An 18,699-nucleotide genomic window follows, 5' to 3' on the forward strand; every position below is an offset into this window, starting at 1 on the left:
TTTGCTTTGAAATTTTACAATGACTCTGGTATTGTCACACTTGTCCCTCTTGGAATTCAGTTTAGGAAGCCCATAAGTGCCAAGACAGGGGCTGCCTTGAGAGCCAAGCTGCCAGTGTACTTAGGCAGTGAAATAATCCTGTTTAGCTTGGGAGCACAGAAGCACACTTGTGTTCCTGCAAATGTTATGCAGAGGTTGAAATTGCTGAATGGTTTTGAGATTATAGCTTAGATTTCATTAAGACTGTAGAAAGGTTTTCCTTTCTCCAGGTAACAGCACAAGAGGTTTATTTTGCTGCTGTACAATGTCTCATGAAAGGTTGCAGTGGCTGTGCAGTGAAGCAGTTTGTATTCCGATTTGGTACAGTCATCTTTCTGAGCTGTTTTGGGAAATGTTTTAGGCTGATGAGGGCAAAGCAATCGATCTTTTGGAGCTTGACACTCTGCATATTGGTAATATGTCCTTTGCTGGGTTGTCTCCTGCTTGCTAGAGTGTATTTCTCACAAGCCAGGTGTTTACACTGCTTTTAACAGTGCTCTGTGTGCTGTACAAGCTAATTTTGCAGTAGAATGGTTTATATAAAACAAGAATTACTTGCACTGACTTTAAATATGGGCTTGTATTATGGAGTTCATTGTAGTGGATCCTGTTCTATTAGTCTCACTTCCTCTTTAGTATGTGGCTTACCTGAAATTCACTGCTTGTAAATGACATTTCAGGAAGTCTGAACTGATCCAGCATATGCCTATGTCTACAGCTGAATTTTGATGAACTCTTCACTGCACTATGAAGTGTGTTATTTTTTTATTAACAAAGCTTCCTTAAAACAGACTTGGACAGCTTTGCACAACTTCTTAAAATTGCTTTTGCTTCAAGGAGCCAAACTGCATAGTTTGCTGTTGATTTTTATTTTTTCTTTCTGTAATAAGGAGCAGTGTTGTAGTCTTTTCAATTATAGAGAAAAACCCATGGGGAATATTTTTTTTAATGTTGTCTGATGCCCTCTTTAATCCTTGCTCCTAAGCAGCCCTGAATCAACGGATGTTGCATGTGGGTGTTTGCAGCTGGATCAAAATAGCCTCTGCTGGAAAGGCCTGAGTCTCTGCTGTTACTGTGCTGGCAGAGTGCTCTGCAATCAGTTTGCAGTCCTTGTCATGGTTACTTTTGGTGTCTTTTGATCAGAGAGAACCAAATTTTTGTACTGGGATTGCAAGAGGCAAAGTGTTACCTTAACAATTGCTGCTTGCTTGCTCTTACAATGCTGTACCTGTGCTGTGCCAGCCTGGAGCTCCCAATTCTTGCTGTGGGAGCTTGTGGATTGTTTGGGGATCTGTGGAAAATCAACTGGAGTGCCTAAGAAGCAATAGTTGCCATATATCATCGCTCTGACTGCTGAGTGCCATGTGCTGTTGCCAGCTTGGTGTTGTTCTGAAGGAGAAATTATTGTTGCTGCTTCTTTCCTGGCACCTTTGTGCACTAGGGGTCCCATGGAAGAGAACACAGAAGTGTTTGTTGGATGCTTTGCCAAAGGTTGATCTAATTGTGGGGGGAAAGTGTTGCAAAATCATCAAAGCTGAGCCCTGAAGGGCATCAGAAAGCAGCTTTTCATGCTGGATGTGGTGAGAGAAGCCAGGAGTATTGGCTAGATGTGCTGTAGTAAATTAACGTGGCTGAAGGGACAAGGCAGGAAGACAGTTGCGTTTCAAAGATTAAGAAATGTGGGGCTTGTTGGAAGCCAGAATAATTTAATAATTTTGTGAAAGATGGATTTCACCTGAACAGATAACAAGGGAGAAAAGGCTGCATCTCAAAGATGTTGTAGAAGTTTTGGAAAATGTTGTTGTCTATTTGACAGTAACTCTTTATACCTGCAGCATATACTTCTGGAAGATGTTTTTTTCCCAGTTTATCCTAATCGATGATATAAATTGATAAAAGTCATTTGGCAATGTAACTGCATTTGTTTAAGGCCCTTGCTGGTCTGGATGTGTAAGTTTTTTAGAGAAAAAGCACCCTTCATGTTTCCTATATCTTCACTCTCATGCCAAGGGAAAAGATCCTGCAAACAAAACATTCTTTCTTTACTGCCCCCAGCAAACAAATTACCAGTCAGGCAAAACTGCATGTCCCTAGTGATGTACTACTCCATTCAAGATGAAAAGCATAAATGTAGATCTGTCTAAAACTCGAGGTAGCATGTGGGTAGAAGAGAAGAAATTAGAAGATTATTTTGATATAAATATTGACACTTTCACCCAAGGCTTTATAATATTACAATGTCCGAAGACCTAGTTCAACTTCTGATTTTCATTTTAATTCTTCATGCTCTGTTGGCAAAGAGAACAACTAGTAAAGTTTGGAAATTTGGTGGGGTTTTTTTAGTTTTTTTTCCTTTCCTTTTTTGTAATACAGAATATTTTCATTGTCTGGAATGCTTTGTGCTGACAAGAAAAAACTTAATATTGATTTTCATTGGATAGTAATTCCATTCGTAATACAGTTTCAAGAGAGGTTTTTGATGAAAAAAGGAGACAAATGTATCCTTGTGAAGGGAACAATTCCTGTTTTCTCTACAACTATATTTTAGATATTGGGTAATTTATGTTGGAGTTACTGGGTTTATTGTTTCAATGAAACAAGAAAAATCATTATTTTTGCAGTGCGGTATGTCTCTGTAGAATATCTTTGAGTTTTGTGCTGTATCTTGATTAGTTTTCCTGCATTTTTCTGCTGAATAGGGACATCATACTTAAATGGAAAAGAAAAGGTTAGATTAGGTTTCTTAAGTTTATGAGGAAATGTGCTGCTGGCACAAAAGTTTCTCACATCGCTTTGTAAAGGAGCTTCATCCTGCTAGGAATGTTAGTTTTGGTGTTTGTTTGAGAAAGTGACAGGAATCCATCATATGCATTTCTTCACCACTGTGTGAAACATAACAGCCTGGCTCGGAGTGTTCCAATATGTTGGTAGGATGTATTTTCCTTTATAGGTGGTTGAAGATATTACTGCAGCAAAAGACATCATTCATGACTAGGGTTTTCTGTTAATGCCATTTAAGACTTCCACATTTTTCCTTTTGATTGCTAATGGCATTTTAAACCTTTCATTTAACTAGATTAATATATTTAAAGAACTGTTTTGAGTATTCTTCTTAAGAATAAATGCTCAATTATTTCTGTTCCAAGGCATGTATTGACATTAAGCAACCTTCATTTAGCAAGTTTGAACTGAAGAAATCTTAATAAAGTAGTTTCTGTAGTTTCATTGACTGCTTTTGTGTGCTTTTGTCTCAGTCTAAACAGATAATTCATGGGACAACAGTTTAAATTATTGAAGTTATGTTTGGCAGTAGCTAAATCAGTCTTGAAGAATGACCAACCTCATCAGTATGCTGCTCTCTGCTTCCGGGGGGATTTTTCCTTACATGTTTGGTCTTGGATTAGAAGCAATGGATTTTCTGCTTGCTTCCCCCCTTCAAAACAGCCACACAAGTGCCTTTTGTCTGCTGGATGCATTTATGGTGACTTGAGCATATTCACTCTCAAGTTTCACTTTTCAGACTTGCATACTGCTGTCACTCTGAGTACACACAACCTCTTAGCACTGTTTTGGCCACTCACATTTCTGCTCAGAGTGAAAAATGGCTCTTTAATGAATAATGCTGTGGAACTTGGAAGAAAAAAGTTATAAAAGCTTTCCTTAGAGCAGAGCTATTATGTGTTCTCTCCATCTCTGAAAGCTTCCAGTCTCCAGTAATTCCAGCCAGGACCTACTCAGTAACCTTCTAGTTATTGTTTTATTCTTCATTTTATTTAGCAGTCATTCCTGTGTTCATAGCAGTGATGTTACAAGTATTTCCAGTCCTCACCAGGTCTATGATTTTTTCCTTCGTTCCCAGGCATGTGCACTTGAATACTTTAGAAGTATACTGCCATTCAAAATGCGAATGTTGGCATTGTCATGTGAAGCCTTTTTAATATATTCATGTAAGAGCTAAAATTAGAAGATAAAGAGCTAGAAAAAAAATCAGTGGATTTTTTTTTTGTTGTTGTTGAGGAGATGACAAACTTCTTACCTTATCTGACACTTGTGTTTGTCACATCTGGTCTCAGTATAGTGTGTATGACAGTGTTTATCCTTGTTAAGGGGGAAAAGGTTTCTTCATTTTGGTGGAAGAATTAACCTCTTCAGTAAAAGCTTTTCTCTGATAAATGCTTTTAGCTTTCCAAATTACCTCTTTTTAATCAACTACTCCAAATGACCTGAGTATTAATAGAGTCAAAACTTACAGCTTGAGTGTTGACTTGCATGAAAAGAAAATATCTGTAATTCTTTTCAAGATTGACTAGGTGAAAGTAATGTTTTCTTTGTGATGGAATATTTGATAAAAAAGTAAAAGTTCGTCTTCTGTGACTAGAAGTTAATATGCAGGCTTAATGAATATATATTATAACATCACACAGGCATACTCCTGTTAATGATTTTATTTCATGAAGCAAGGAGCAGTGGTTCAAAGCAGAAACATTCTGTTGCACATTTGAAAGCTGGTTTTTGATTTTGGTTTGGATACGTTTCTGGATCAGTTCAGTTCCCTCTAGACATGGCTGTGGATCCTGCTGTCTGTCCAAGTGCAGCTTTAGTCTGTGGTTTGTAAGCCTTTTACACATGAAGTGTCTGCAACTTGAACTTGTTGTGGGAAGCAAATAGGTGTGGATCTAAAATAGTTCATATTTCATATGAAGGAGGTCAACTGCTGGTTTTAATAGGACAGGTGAGCTTGCAAGCTGCACTGGCTCCTTGGAAAGCCTGGCAGGTTTTGTAGGATGTTCAATAGAGTGTGAAGTGTGAAGAGTTTTTTTTTTTTTTTTTCTGAAAAGCTCTGACTTTGGAAAGTTCTTCATCTGATGGGACCTTGTTAGCAGTGTAGTGTAATCTCATGCTGATTGTCTGTTTTGCTTCCATATCTCTGTATTCTGTCACTTTGGTGGGTATCTACTGGTCACAGTTTTTCTCCTGATGAGTGGTGGTTGTAGAGTTATGAGTAATTGTTTCCCTGCTCTGCTGTTTGCATCAAGTTAAAAAGAGGGGCTTTAACATAAGCAACTTTATGCTTGTGGTAAGGTGCTTTAAAGTCCTAAATCTAAAATAATCTACTCACATAATGTATATAGTATTTTCCCTTTGAGAGAGTATGGTATTTGTTTGTCTGCATGTAATTTATCCATTGTGACCCTATATTTAAACTGTGTGTTTCACTTTTGGGTACAGACTGGCATAGTTCTTAAACTGATAATGTACAAAACATTCAAAAATAACCCCTGCTATTTCAAAACTGGATCATTTTAATATGTGGTTTCATCTGCCTCAGCTAGCAGCTGATCATCTAAATGAACACTTCTGAAATAAAAGTTGTAATCTTGAAAAGCTTACTCCTAGAAAATTCTTTTGATGGTATAGTTTAGCTCTAATCAATGTCCCTCCATTTAGTCAAAATGGAAGAATTACATTATCTGCTATTCATAAAGGGAAGGGGAAAAATAAGTAGAACCTTTCTTTGGGTGTGTCTGGTCTGTTTTATTTAATTTTGCTGGTAACAGAAGAAGTGACCTAATTTTGAAAAGAGAAGTGTCCCTTTCTTCATGGTTGCCCAAACAGTTTGGTACTTCCTACATTTAAAACAAATGAAAGAAACCACACCCCAAAACAACTGAAGGATGTGTATGTTTGTGCCTTATTTGAACAGAACCCCTTCACCTGAACACAAAAAATCCCTTGTATTATAAAACCCAACCAATCAAAAACCTCCTACTTGTATATTCCACTTTTTTTTTTAATACTAGAAGTGTTCTGCCTGTGTGTATTCCTGTGTGCATCTTGGTAATACATTTCTCATTATTCTATTGTCACTGGACATCTGGGATGTCTGATTCAGGTTGTAGTTCACTTGGATGCAAAATCAGTCATATCTTGGAAAGTAATCGCACAGTGGTGGAGACTGTGCTGGAAAAACAGGATACTCAGTCTTGCTTGTGTTCATTGTATAGGGAGATCAGTTTTGCATCTGAAACTGATCTGTTTTAATGAGCTGCCCTTAAAGCTTTCTGATGTTGTTAAGGACATCTTGTAATAATGAGAAGTGTTGGGTTATATTTGCATTAATGTCCTGGTCTGGAGAGTGAAAGTTGAAGTAACTATTAAGTTTTCATGTGATCTTCAGAGGTATTATGCAAGTATCCTGCAAGAGCAGTGAAGACTGTTCTGGGAAACAGCTCAGTTTTTCAAACTGTGTGTTCTCCTCTAGCCTGGTGACTAGCAATCCCACAAATAGACACACACTGAAGTCTGAAATCAGACATCAGTATGATTCCTGCAGATAATAGCAAATTTAATAACTGAAGATAACAGTGCACTGTTAAAATGTCAATGTCTGTCACAGAAAACCTTCAGCTATAATTACTGCTGTTCTGCCTTGTCACAATATTGTGTGTATATTTATGCCTGACCTTCCTATGGCATTGCTGAAACTTGAGCATCTTGCTAATCTCCTTTCATTTTCCCAAGCTATATTATCACATCCAGCTCCATCATGTTGGATTCCAAACATTTTCAGCATGCAGCTAGCCTGTTCCAAATTCCTGACTTCTCCTTTCATTGTTCTGCTCCAGCTCACCTGTCACAGGGTGGGTGAATCCGAGCTGACAGCTGGGTAGGTGGAGGTGGATCAACCAAGGATCCAGGAGGAAACTTAATTTGAAGAGAATGCCTTAAATCTTCAGCTGGTCTCATTTTGCTTCTGTTGTCCCAAAGAGCACAGAGGTCACGTATCAACAAGTCAGCAAGTCCCTCAGAAGCCCAGCTGGACGAGGAGCAAAGCTGTGTTTGCTGTTGCCTAAATCGATGTGTCTGGAGTGAGTCAGAGCAATGTGAGAGTGAAGCAGAACATGAGAGCTGAAGCAGAGGAGTTTGCAGGCTCTGTAAGGCTGCTCTCTCCTGGCTGGAGCAGCATCTTTGCCTGTTGTCAGGGTTCCTCTTTGCTCTCACAGCCAGCTTATCTCCTCTCTTGCTCTGTCTCCCGGTAATTAGAGCGCCAGTGTGACTCTGCTCAGTTCTGTTTCCAGATAATTAGAGCTGGGCCCACAGAGCAAAGTACAGGGTTGTCTGTGCTGGGTTTTGCTCAGGGCCTTTGCCAGAACATCCCCAGTCTGTCATTGGGAACCGGAAATCCTCATTGCTGCTCTGCAGCGGGGTGTGACAAAGACTTGGGCTGATGAGGAGTAATTATGTGCTGCTGCTGGCTTGGTGTGCAGTTGGAGCAGCCATCCCCCTGCTGTACATGCTTCAGGAGTAATGAGCAGCATGCTGGAGAACAGGAGTGGCCTTGTTCTCCAGCCAGTTAACTGGGTTAGAAGGCTGATGCAGAACTCGGGAGCAAAGGGAGGGAGGAAGGTAAATGAACTGAAACACATTGCTGGAATTTGCTGTGAAAAAGAATTTGTGCATTCAACACCAGAAAGCTAAGGCTCGGTAATTTTAGTTAATTTTACTTTTGCCCTTTGGATTCTGTAGGCTTTCATCAGATTAGAGCCCTGAAGCAAAAGCTTAGTCACACTGTGCCTTGTGCGTTGGTTTAGGGTTTTGATAAAAGACAATTATAATTAGGCTGCTTATCTACAAATTCTATATTTAGTTATTATACGCCCAGGTGCCTGATACAATGATTGAAAATCCTGAAAAACTTCTTAAGTATTTATTGAATGTAATTATTTAAAAGACTTGGTAGTCTTAAAATAGGTATTTTCCTCTTAATAAACCAATCTTTGATTAGTGCCATCTGCACACCCCCTTCCCACCCAACAACAAAAAAATCCCTGAATGGGCATTATTTCAGGATCCAGCAAAATTTTGTAATGTTTTAGAAATTTCTCCCCAGCAGCTGCTTTTTGGACAGCAAGGTGTTGGTAGTTAGCTTATGTTTCTACTTCAGTGAAGGACTCCAAACAGAAGAAGATATGTTTGTGTATGTTGTTGCTTGATTCAGGATATGAGCCAGAACATAAGTTCACCAAAATTTGATGAGAAGCACTAAAGAAAGAACAGCCTTCTGTAACAATGTTTTTGTAATACTCCTGGGTTCAGTAGTTGCTGTAACTGTTGGTTTCCCTGCAGAGGTTTATTATTCACAGGAGAGTTTTTATTTCAATGTTTACAGAAACTCTTGTGGCAAACATTCATCTTATCTCAAACTACCAACTGCATTTTGCTTTGAGTTCTGTACTGACCCTAGTGAATAAATATCTGGTTTACTGCCTTCCTGCCTTCCTCCCTTCCTAATCTGACCACTGTATCCTGTGCTTTTGGAGTAGACTATGTTTGGCTCAGCAGAGATTTCCCACGTGTCCCTGGAATTAATCTTGCCCTCTTTTCATGTTTTCAGTATATGCTGTTCAAAGGCCTCCAAAGCTTCAGCTTTCTAAGATTTTAGTGTCATGAAAGTAGTGAGTTCCTTTGATATTGCCTTTGAATCTCTAGACACCAACACTGCTTTCAGTATAAGGTGTGAAATTTAGAATCAATGTTCCAAGTGAGTGAAGAAGAAATGCTTTGCTAAATTGCAGAAATCTACTCAGTTCCAGTTCTAAATGACTGTAGATACATGGGGAGGCAGAAGCAGCTCAGGTATGACTGATGTCAGTGCATGAATTTATTTATTTTTAATTATTTTAACAGTTGATTAAGTGGGATTATGGCATTGCATTTTCCTGGTGACGCTGCAATGTGCAGCAAGGCTTTGTTCAGGTGGTCACAGTCACATTCTGCCTGGTCTGAGTTACTCTCATGATTCTCCTGAAGTATTATAGTGCAACTTTGCTCTTATGTTAGTTTTTTCTGAGGTTCCTTTAAAATGTTTCAGGCAAATAAGATACTGTTTGCAGCATGACTTACAGTGTCATCAAATCCATCTCCTGGGTAGTACAGGTTTAGGAACTTTGAGGCTGGGTGCAAGTTAGTCCTGGCCATGATGTTGCACAGATCAACCAAAGCTTAAAAAAAAAAGAAGTATTTTTCATCTGTTTCATAGATGATGTGAGTTTTTTGTTTGTATTTTTTTTCCGTTTAAAATGGGAATGTATTAAAATATTTGTCTTGTTGAGCAGTTCTTGTGAATACCAGAAGGTGGCATAACTGATTTTCCTAAAAGCGTTCTGATTGCAAGAAATGCACACAATGCTACTGTGCTGATTTTAAAGCTGTCAGTGAAATTGTGGTCTAAGGGAAGCTGGATCAAATAAGATCTTAACATTTAAGAGCCTTATTTAAAGGTATATTCATTTTGGTTTTTTTTTTCAAAATGTGAAGCTCTTGTGTGCTGGTTTTTATAGGTAAAGTTTTTGAGGTTAGAAGCAGTTTACCTGAAAATGCAGGAGAGAAGAAAGGGGGTTGTTCATCATGTGTGTTAGGAATTTCTTTCCTGAGCAGCTTACAGAATCCCATGAACACATGGTTTAAATATCTTGCTTCACCAGTTTGCAAAATTAGACCAATTCTATTTATTTTAAACTTTTTAACAAGTGCTATGAAAGAATAAATTATTAGTATGGTAACTTATAAATGATGGTTTTGTGCAGCAGCACCCCTAACCACAGGTAGATTTATAGGTGTACCAATGTTAAGTGTTAGAAGCAGTGTGTGAAAAGAGTGTGCAAAAAAGATGAATAAGCCTTTTAATGACTGTTTCCAGATAATACCTATTTTGTTCTGACTAATTGGAAACTTAGTCCTTGTGCAGTGTCGCCCTGCATTTATTGACAATCTGATGTAAGAAGGTATCAGACACCATCTCATTTGATACCTTCATTGTTAGTCTGTTTCTGGAGCAGTCACCTCCACTACAGTGTTGATGAAAAAGTGTTTAAATACACTTTAAAAATAGGTATTGTTTCCATTCGGAGTTGCAGAAGGACTCACTGCTAGAGAGAGTGCACTGGGCATGACTGGCAAGGTTCTGTTTCGGGGTGTCAGTGCAGGGTTGCCCTGTGCCAGACACAGCTGGGGTTGATTTTGCATTAAACCGCTCGTTAACCAGAATAGTCACATTAATTGATGTAGGACAGCCCTGAAACTTCTGAAGGAATCACATACATGGGATTTTTTTCTCTTTCCTTCAGCTCCCCCTGGCAGACAAAGCCCCAAATTACAGCTGCTTTACTCGACTTTTTCAGAGAAAGGCTTGTCCCGGCTCAAAGTTACTTGGTTGCTCGGTGTTCTGTATGTATGCATCTAAAAGATATTTTCAGCTGTAGGAAAGTACTTTACTGCAGCTGCAGAAGGTGCTGAAATACAGCTATTTCTTGGTTTAGCTGACTCTTGCACTGTGTCTTTGTGCATCACAGCTGTGCAAAGCTATTTCACCCCAAGGACCTCTACACCACAAGCACCAATTTTTAAATTTTTTCCTCCCTGTAATGTGGTCTCTCCTGAGCCTGCTGTGATTCAGTAGAGCTGCACAGATGAGAACGATGTGACTGTTTTGCACAGGAGCCTAGAGTTATTTGCAGAATTTAGACCCTCTTCTTGCTGACCAGATGAGGTGGGTGGAAGGAAGTGATGCAGCTGTGCTGGTGGTGGCTGTCACCAGGCTGAGCCTCCCACCCACCTCTCTGCAGTCCTCTCCTCCTCTGAGCTTCACTGATTTATTTTCAGTTCTGTGTTTCTGAAGGGAGGTTTGGCAGGTGAAGGGATGTGGCCACATGTGCAAAGGTATAAAGATGTAGAAAAGATGTGCACTTCTGAATAGGAGTCAGATGTTTGAAGTTTTATGAACTAAAGGTTTATAATTAGAAGACTTTAAACTATCATTTAAATAGTTCATAGTTTTTAAAAATGCAAGTAGGATTGCCATTCTTCCATGAGCCTTTCTAAAATCAGCTTGTACTTTTCTTGCTATGTACAGTTATTTTATGCAAAGCAGCATGTCCTGATTTGATCCTAAATTATCCAGATTGCCACTAAATAGGGGTATTGCAATTGCAGAGTTCTTTCAGCGTGCTAAGTGAATATCTTAGAACTTTAAGTCTGCTTTTGGAAATGAATTAATAGCTTATACATTTGCCCACCATAACAAATTTGAAGTAAATAACTTGCGTCTTTTGAAACTTTGCCTAGGAAATGTAGAATTTTCTTTAAATTTGTGTTCTCATAGCTGCTAGAGATGAAAGCAGTTTGTAATTTGCTGTCTATAATTTATTACACAGGAATTTTGACATTCAGTGGTGTAGAAGTAGAATATAGTGGTGTATTTCAGAGAAATGGAACTCCTTCATATGACGAGTTGTGATCATGTGATCAATTTTGGCCTCTGTTCCATTACTAAATTGTTTAATACATTTGCAGCATTTGAGTCTGATGTGTAAATGTGTTTAGGCATACTTTACTAAAATAAATTGAGCAGCCAACAGACTATAACAACTGTGGAGAAGTTGTTTAGAAATAAATCCTTTGTAGTTCACAGTTTGACCTAATAAAAATAACTGTTGCTTCAGACAATTATCTTCAGCAGGGTCAGGCTGCTGTGACTGTGCATTCAGGTTTCTGTGTTGATTTATTAAATATAATCACCTGGGGAAGATGAGCCAAGTTCTCTGAATAAATTGGTGCTAATTCAAAAGCATTTCTTCTTAGCAGTGTGTTGTCAGCAGAGTACATGGGCTTAGATCAAAAATTGGAAACCTTCATTAACTCACTTTGGTTTTACCTCCTACTAAGTGTTTTAAGACATTATTTTGCCTAATAACTTTTATGTAATAGTAATCTAACCAAGCAAAGCTGATTATTTTTTTCATATTGTAACCTGTAGCTTGTAACTAAGTTAACAGTGCATCTTGATGAATCTTACCTCAATTTTAGAAAAATCCCTCTTCAAGAATACACACTAGAAAATGCAAGGCGTCCATAAGTGGCATAAAATAAAACCCACTTTTGTGGTAAGAAACACACACTTAAGAATAGATTTGAAATATTTCTGACACTATGTGTAGTTACAAAATATACCTGAAACAGACTTTCATGTTTTAATAAATTAATGCTTCCAGATATTAAAACTCTGAATGCTGTAGGGTCTAAGTTTGTTAATGTCTTGTTTGTCTCACTTTTCCTGCTAGTTTTTGGGAACCTGACTTAAGATGTAACCAAAATTATTTTACCTAAATTGTTTTAAAAATAGTTGATTGTGATCTTATAGGAAATTGTGTGGATTTTTATAACTGTTTGCTGTTGCTGAATAATTTCAGAAATTTCAAACTTAGCCTATCAGATTTTTTTTTCTTCATTCATGAATGATGCAAAGACCAGGGTTAAGGGCTTTTGAAGAATGTGTGAAATGGAGAAATTAATTTCTCACCATGCTTCCTTCTCAGTCAGCCAGCTGCTGCCTCTTTGGTTTGTTGAAGAACATACACTTGCTTTGGTAACCTCAAAACCATGTGAGAATTTGAATCTTTCCTAGCTGAGATGTCTGTAAGAGAAGTGGCAGTGTCAGATGCAGGGTGATATGTATTAGTCAAATATATAAATAAATAAAGTAGGTCTATATATAGAGAGGGTGTGTACATATGTGTGTATATATATATATATGCATATGCTATATACACAATCCCATATATATAGTATGCATATGTATATTTATGCATAATAATAATAATTTTCACTGAAATGTTGCATCCTAAAATGTTACTGCAGCAATTTCCTCATTTATACAGGAAAAAATGCTGAGTGAGTGGATAGAAAACTGCAGCACTTCTTGATAAACACATAGGACATGTCCTGACTGCTTAACTTAATATTTAAAGATTTGGGAATTTTTTTCCCTGTTTGAGAAATGGCCCCCAGATATTGCTATAGACAGGAACCTGCACTGCTTACAGCATTTGACAGCAGGAGGGGTTGGCTGCAAACCCAGTTTATCTCACTTCTTTATGCTTTATGATTGTTCCTTGAACAGTCAGCCTAGTTTTAAAGAATTAAATATGTTTGATAATAACTACTTTGTAAACATCTCTGGTCCATTTATGAGACCATGTGCATCTGGATGTCTACAATGCAACTACTTCCAAAATATGCTGGGACTTGTATCTGGTATCGGAGGGCTTTTTTTAGCCCCAATTATAAAAAAAAAAAAAAAAATTCTTTGAGACAGCATAGCCGGTAGCAAATCAAAGTACATGTGGAATTGTCAGAACTATCTTTGGGTGTTTTAAAGCTAATTTCTTAATGAAATGAAAAAAATAGTTGAAAGACTGTTTCTTAGAAAGATAAATCTTTGCTGTTTCAAGAAAAGTAAAAGCATTGTGAGGTGCATATTGCCAATTTTTTTCTATACTTCAGTATTTGGGGAATGTTACAGTGTGGCTGAGAGGACTGCAAATGTGACTGCAGTGGATTCCTCCTTAGGCAGAAACTTGTTTTCCCTTCATAAGAGTTTTGTTGTGAGTATTTTGATAATATATGGTCAAAGAAATTGTTTTAATTAACTGATGCATATATAGGGCAGTACTGTCAACACCATCTTTTAATTATTCTCTTCCAGTAATTGGAACAGCTGCAGTTTAATAGACTGAAAAGCCAGAGGTAGAGTCATGAGAAGCACCCGTGTGAAGTGGAAAGAGCTGAATAAGGAAGCCAATTAAATTATCACACGGTCAGTTTTTTAGGGAACCTGTAGAGAAATGTGCATCCTTAATTTGCTTCTGTTCAGTTCCTGGACTTGTGCCTTTGCAGCCATATTTAAATTGCTGAAATGATTTTGATATTGGAATAATTATTGCATTTGAGTTCCTTGGCTTTGGGAATATTTTATTGAATTTTGGGGGTTCTGCTTTATTTTCTCCTGTATCAAAATGGTCTTTGTAGTGTAGGATGCATTAGCTCAGCAGGCTGGCGGATTGAAGATATAGAAAAGATCAGAGCAATTCCTCCCAATGTGAAACTGATTTTCTGCCTTCAGATTGGAGTGAGCTCTGCTAGTGGCAATATCATAAAACAGGGATTTTATCATTTCACAAACGTGCATTTGAAAATGGAAACATGATTTTATATTGGTGACTTTTTAGAACACAGATGTTGAGGAAAAGAGTCTCAAAAGTTTGAATATGCTTACTGGTCTTATCACTACCATTTTAAGGTATTTTTCTTGTTGTTGAGTCTGGCATCTTTTGTTATACAAACTCTGTATCAGTAGGAAATAGTCTAAAATTAGAAAACATGGTATTTGTGACACAAATATTTAGACCTTTCTGTTGTCTGCATTTCTAGATGAAAATGGGACATGTACATCACACTGTCACTGTAGCTTTGACTGTTTTTCTTTCTGTAAAGCTAAAAGAAGCCTGAGGTTCTGGAAGTGAGAAGACTTCTCAGGTCATGCTAGAAAGGGTTTGGAAGATTTGAGAAAGTTCCCATATAGCATAACCCTATTTTTCACCTCGTGCTTTCATTTCCTCTGACACTTAGGAGATGAATGAAAGGAGAGTGGTAAGTAGCCCATTAGAGTGGAACAGCAAGTTTTTTAACCTCAGCAAATCACTTGACTGCGCAAGTATTTTTTTCAGTTTTGTTTTTAACAGTTTAAGAACTGAGGAGGAAAGTTAAACTCATTACCTGTGCTAACGGATGAAAATCCGGTGTCATCTCTAGAAGTTGCTTTTACTCTGCTTCGTTTTCCTACAAAAGTTCATGTGGCATTCCAGGGCAGTGAATAAATACCTTCAGACTAGTACAGTTTTATGTTTCCTGGGCTCTGATACATCTTTCTGCCTGTGCCTTTTACTTCTTTTTGAGCAGCTGTGAAGGGAAGTCTTATGGGAAATGCAGAGATGGTTTAAAAGTTTTGTTGAAAATACAGATGCCCCAGTACAGTGGGCTGTAAGATGTGCTGACAGTCAGTGGTGGCAGCTTAGCATTCCAGTTGCACAAAGGAAAAAAGAGGATATCCCAAGAAAAGGAACAGAGTCACAAAGGACGTGGCTCTAGCCGTATTCCTGCTCTGAAGATCAGGGAAAGCTTGCAGAAAAGATGCCGTGATCAGCATGTTGGCAAGGGGGGCTGTGTGTGATTTGGTCATATGCTGCTGACTGTGATGCTGTGTGCCTGCTCCTCTCATTTGGGACCAAATCTTGCTTGTTGGTCAATAGTGAAGCAGGATTTGGGTGCAGAGGTGGAGGAAGAGGGTTAGGAAAAGCTTTGTGTCCCTTCTTGTGTGGGATCAGAGCTGCACTGCTGTTCAGCCCCAGTCAGTAGCTTCTGGCTTACTTAACATCTCAGGTCTGTAAAATGGCACCTTGGGATCTTGCCTTTGGTAGCATTGTTTACTTTTTTCTTGTTATGCCACCTGCTCCTTTCCTTTATGGTTGAGTTTTGTGCAGAACTTCGTGATACACTCAGTTACTTTGTGCTCAGTGCAGCTTTAGAAACACTAGCATGGAAGTAGTTGCTTAAAACCCAAACAATTTGTCATTTTTTGTACAAATAAGAATAAAGGATACATAGGAGACTTGGATAATAAGCAGAATATAACTTTAAGCAAGTTATAAATAGTAGATGCTTTTCATTTTGAATGTGAACTGGCTTGTGAGAAAGCTACAGAAAACAAGCCCCTGAATGGTCCCCAAATGATGTTTAATCTGCACGGTTATCATGGGATTTTCAGCATTTAGGAGAGGAGTTTTGAACTTAAAGCACATCTCTTGTTTGTATGCCAAGATGGTGTGTTTTCAGAGCACTTCTCTGGGAATAACTGTTTTCTTGGCGAGGAGGATTCTGTTCAGAGCTGCAGTGCTGCTTTCGGCCCTCAGAACCAGTTCATTTGAGGATGAGTAGCAAATCTATATAATAGGAGAAGAAGTATATCCAGTGGGTGCAATGCACTCAAAGAAATCAGGTTACTTTTCCCATATTTTTATATGTTCAGCTAAACTGTGATTTCGAAGTCTTCATTAAAATATCAGAATTATATACTGTGATATTCTGTTGTCTTATGAATACTTTACATAAAGCATAAAATACATAATAATATTTTCCTTTTGAATATGCAACCAATCTGTGACTGAAAAAGAAAATGGGATTTGATTTATGTTTTTTCTCCTTATGTGCAGACAGGTGATTCATTTCTCACATGGTTGTTCTTTAGCAAGTGACAAGCATTTCCCTATTTTTAGAGTACCTGGCACTGCTACTTTCTTCACTTCTGGATTTTGTACATGGGCTGTTTGGTGGAGTAGTTTATGCTGGACATTGGGAGGGGATTTGGTTGGGCAGTGGTTGGGATTGCAGTGCTTTCAAAAAAAATGTTTACTGTTACTGTTTTTTCTGCAAAGATTTTATTTATGTTGCTTGTAGAGTAATTGGAAAAATAAGTGGGACCAGAAGCACACAAAGGAGAGCAGGTATTTGAGGACTCAGGTTGCCCTCTAGGGTGAATGATCTTGTTGGGGTCAAAAGGGAGAAGTAACTCTGATTTCTGTGCCTGTGTTGATTGACTTAAATGTCAGTCAGTGCTTGGGAATGATTTTGTGGCTTGAGTTGGCTTTTATTTTACTGATCAAAAGGCTATTTCAGGAGTTACTTCTGAAAAAGAGGGTCCATTGATTGTCTTTAGCCTCATTCTTTTTTTTTTTTTTTAATATTAGTCATGCTGCTCTTACTAAATAAAACATGTGAAGATCTCCTTGGGGGTGGCAGAGCAGTGAGACAGAGACTTTACAAGCAGTTACCAGTTGGTTGCACTGGCTGCACTCAGTGTGAGGAAGGGAGTAACTGCATTTGCTTATTGTATTTTAAGACACTTTCTGTGTGATGCTGAATGCAAAAGCAAAGTTGAGTGTATGAATGCAAATTCATGGGTTTCTTTACTTTGTGATTATAATTGCTGCTATCTAACATCTTTGAACTTGACTACCAGGCCTTCAGTGCACAGCTGGCACAATTTAGTAGTCTGGTGTTGTGTGTATATGAGACTGGACACAGTATTGACCATGTGTGCAGCCAAGCATGCCTGTTGGCATGTGAATGCTCGAATTCTTTTGCTGTAAGTGTGACTTTTTTGTGCTGCAGCTGCACAGTCGTTTTCTGCAGGGCTAGTGTTTAATAGTTACAGCATATAAAAATTGGTGTCCCACACAATGATGTCTGTTCAGCATCCCAGCAGCAGCTCCTGTGAAATTTGTTGCCTGGATTAATGCTGCTCATGTGTAATTTAGAACTTCACAGAAGTGGCAGAGGGGTCCTCGTTTGTTTGTCCAAGGGGTGCATCTGGCTTGGAATCAGGTTGTCCTGGGTTATTTTCATTCTTTGCCTGTGGTTTTGGTAACTGCTTCAAATGACCGAAACTATTTTGGGCAAACATTTTCAATAATGGTGATCAGGAGCAGCAATTATTCCCTGGTGATTTCATCCCAAAATTGAACTTAACATTGTAGGTTTCACTGTTACAAAAAACGTATCAGTGTTATTAGATGTTTTTAGAATGATTGAAGTTATAGAAATTTATAGAAATAGCTCCTGGTTCGATTCTTTATTGCTAAGTAGCATGACAGGGTGTTGGCTTTTTAATAAGAGGACTAAGCTGTCCAGAAAAATTGTTGTGCTGTACAGATACCATTCTGAAATCTGTAGACTAAAAATCTTAGTATTATTGTGCTGTGGCAACACATTAGTCGATTTATTTTTTTTCCTGTAAGATAATCAATATAGCTGAATCTCTGCCTCCTTTTCCCTAGAAACCTGCTTTGCTCCTGCATAATATGCTATTAAATTGCCCATTCCCTTTTTAATAGTTTGCCTTCCCTGCTCCCCGCTGTCGTCAGCCCCGGGAGGTCACCAGGCAGAGCCCTGAGTTGCGGAGTGGTCCCTGCTGGGGACCTGCGTGACCATCTGCTTCGTCAGTTCTGGAGGCAATTTGGGAGCTGCTGGGGGGGGCGGTGAGAATTAGATTGTTGATAGCGTTCCTACAAAGACTGCTATTAACAGCCTGCTAGTCTCTGCTTCTCTACTGCAGAAGACAGAGTGATATTTGTGTTCCCATAGCATGTTGTAAAATGCATGAGATTTTGCTCTTCCTCCTTGGAAATGAGAATAGGAAAATGAGAGCATCCTGAACCAGAAGCTATTAGAAGAGCATGCAGAAACCTGCAGCGATTTCTGCCTTATTTTGTCTTCCTAGCTATGGATTAGAAGGACTGATTTTTGCAATGGGCTTTTTCCATAATGGCATTCTTGTATTGTTTGGTCAGAGCTTGCACAGGAGGAAAACAGGCTGCTGAATTTAGTCACTGATCTCTATTAGCCGTGGCCTAAGGCTATGCTGAGATTTATATCCCATTTGTATTGTTGCAGCTCAAAAGAAGAATGTTCAGAGGATGACAAGTGTATTCTGAGTAGGTATGTTGTTTCATTTTCATATGAAACCCATTTTTTTTTCTGCTTCCATTGGTCAGAAATGAGGTTAATAGGAAGAGAATGTAGTACAGTGCTGCAGTGTCCCTCTTAAGGTAGAACAATAGCATCAGAAACAGTTCTTTAAAAATTAGCTGCTTTTATTAAATAAAGCTGCATTGTGCTGGTGTGCAGAGTGCAGTCTTTTTTTTTTTTTTAAACATATACTGCAGTCAGTGCTTCCCTAACGAGGTGGCACTATTGTTGAGTTAGAAG

General features: G+C 38.4%; 1 protein-coding gene across 1 annotated transcript in view; it reads left to right on the forward strand.

Annotated features, from left to right (window-relative positions):
- Positions 1 to 18,108: 18,108 nt before the first annotated feature.
- Positions 18,109 to 18,699, forward strand: part of KLHL13 (kelch like family member 13) — a 35,321-nt gene continuing 34,730 nt past the window's right edge. The window contains exon 1 of the mRNA XM_085060530.1: positions 18,109 to 18,429. The gene's annotated coding sequence lies outside the window, so the exon portion shown is untranslated. The remainder of the gene's footprint in view (positions 18,430 to 18,699) is intronic.

Source organism: Lichenostomus cassidix, chromosome 4A, assembly GCF_008360975.1.
Source record: "Lichenostomus cassidix isolate B80296 chromosome 4A, HeHo_3.0, whole genome shotgun sequence".
NCBI lineage: Eukaryota > Metazoa > Chordata > Aves > Passeriformes > Meliphagidae > Lichenostomus > Lichenostomus cassidix.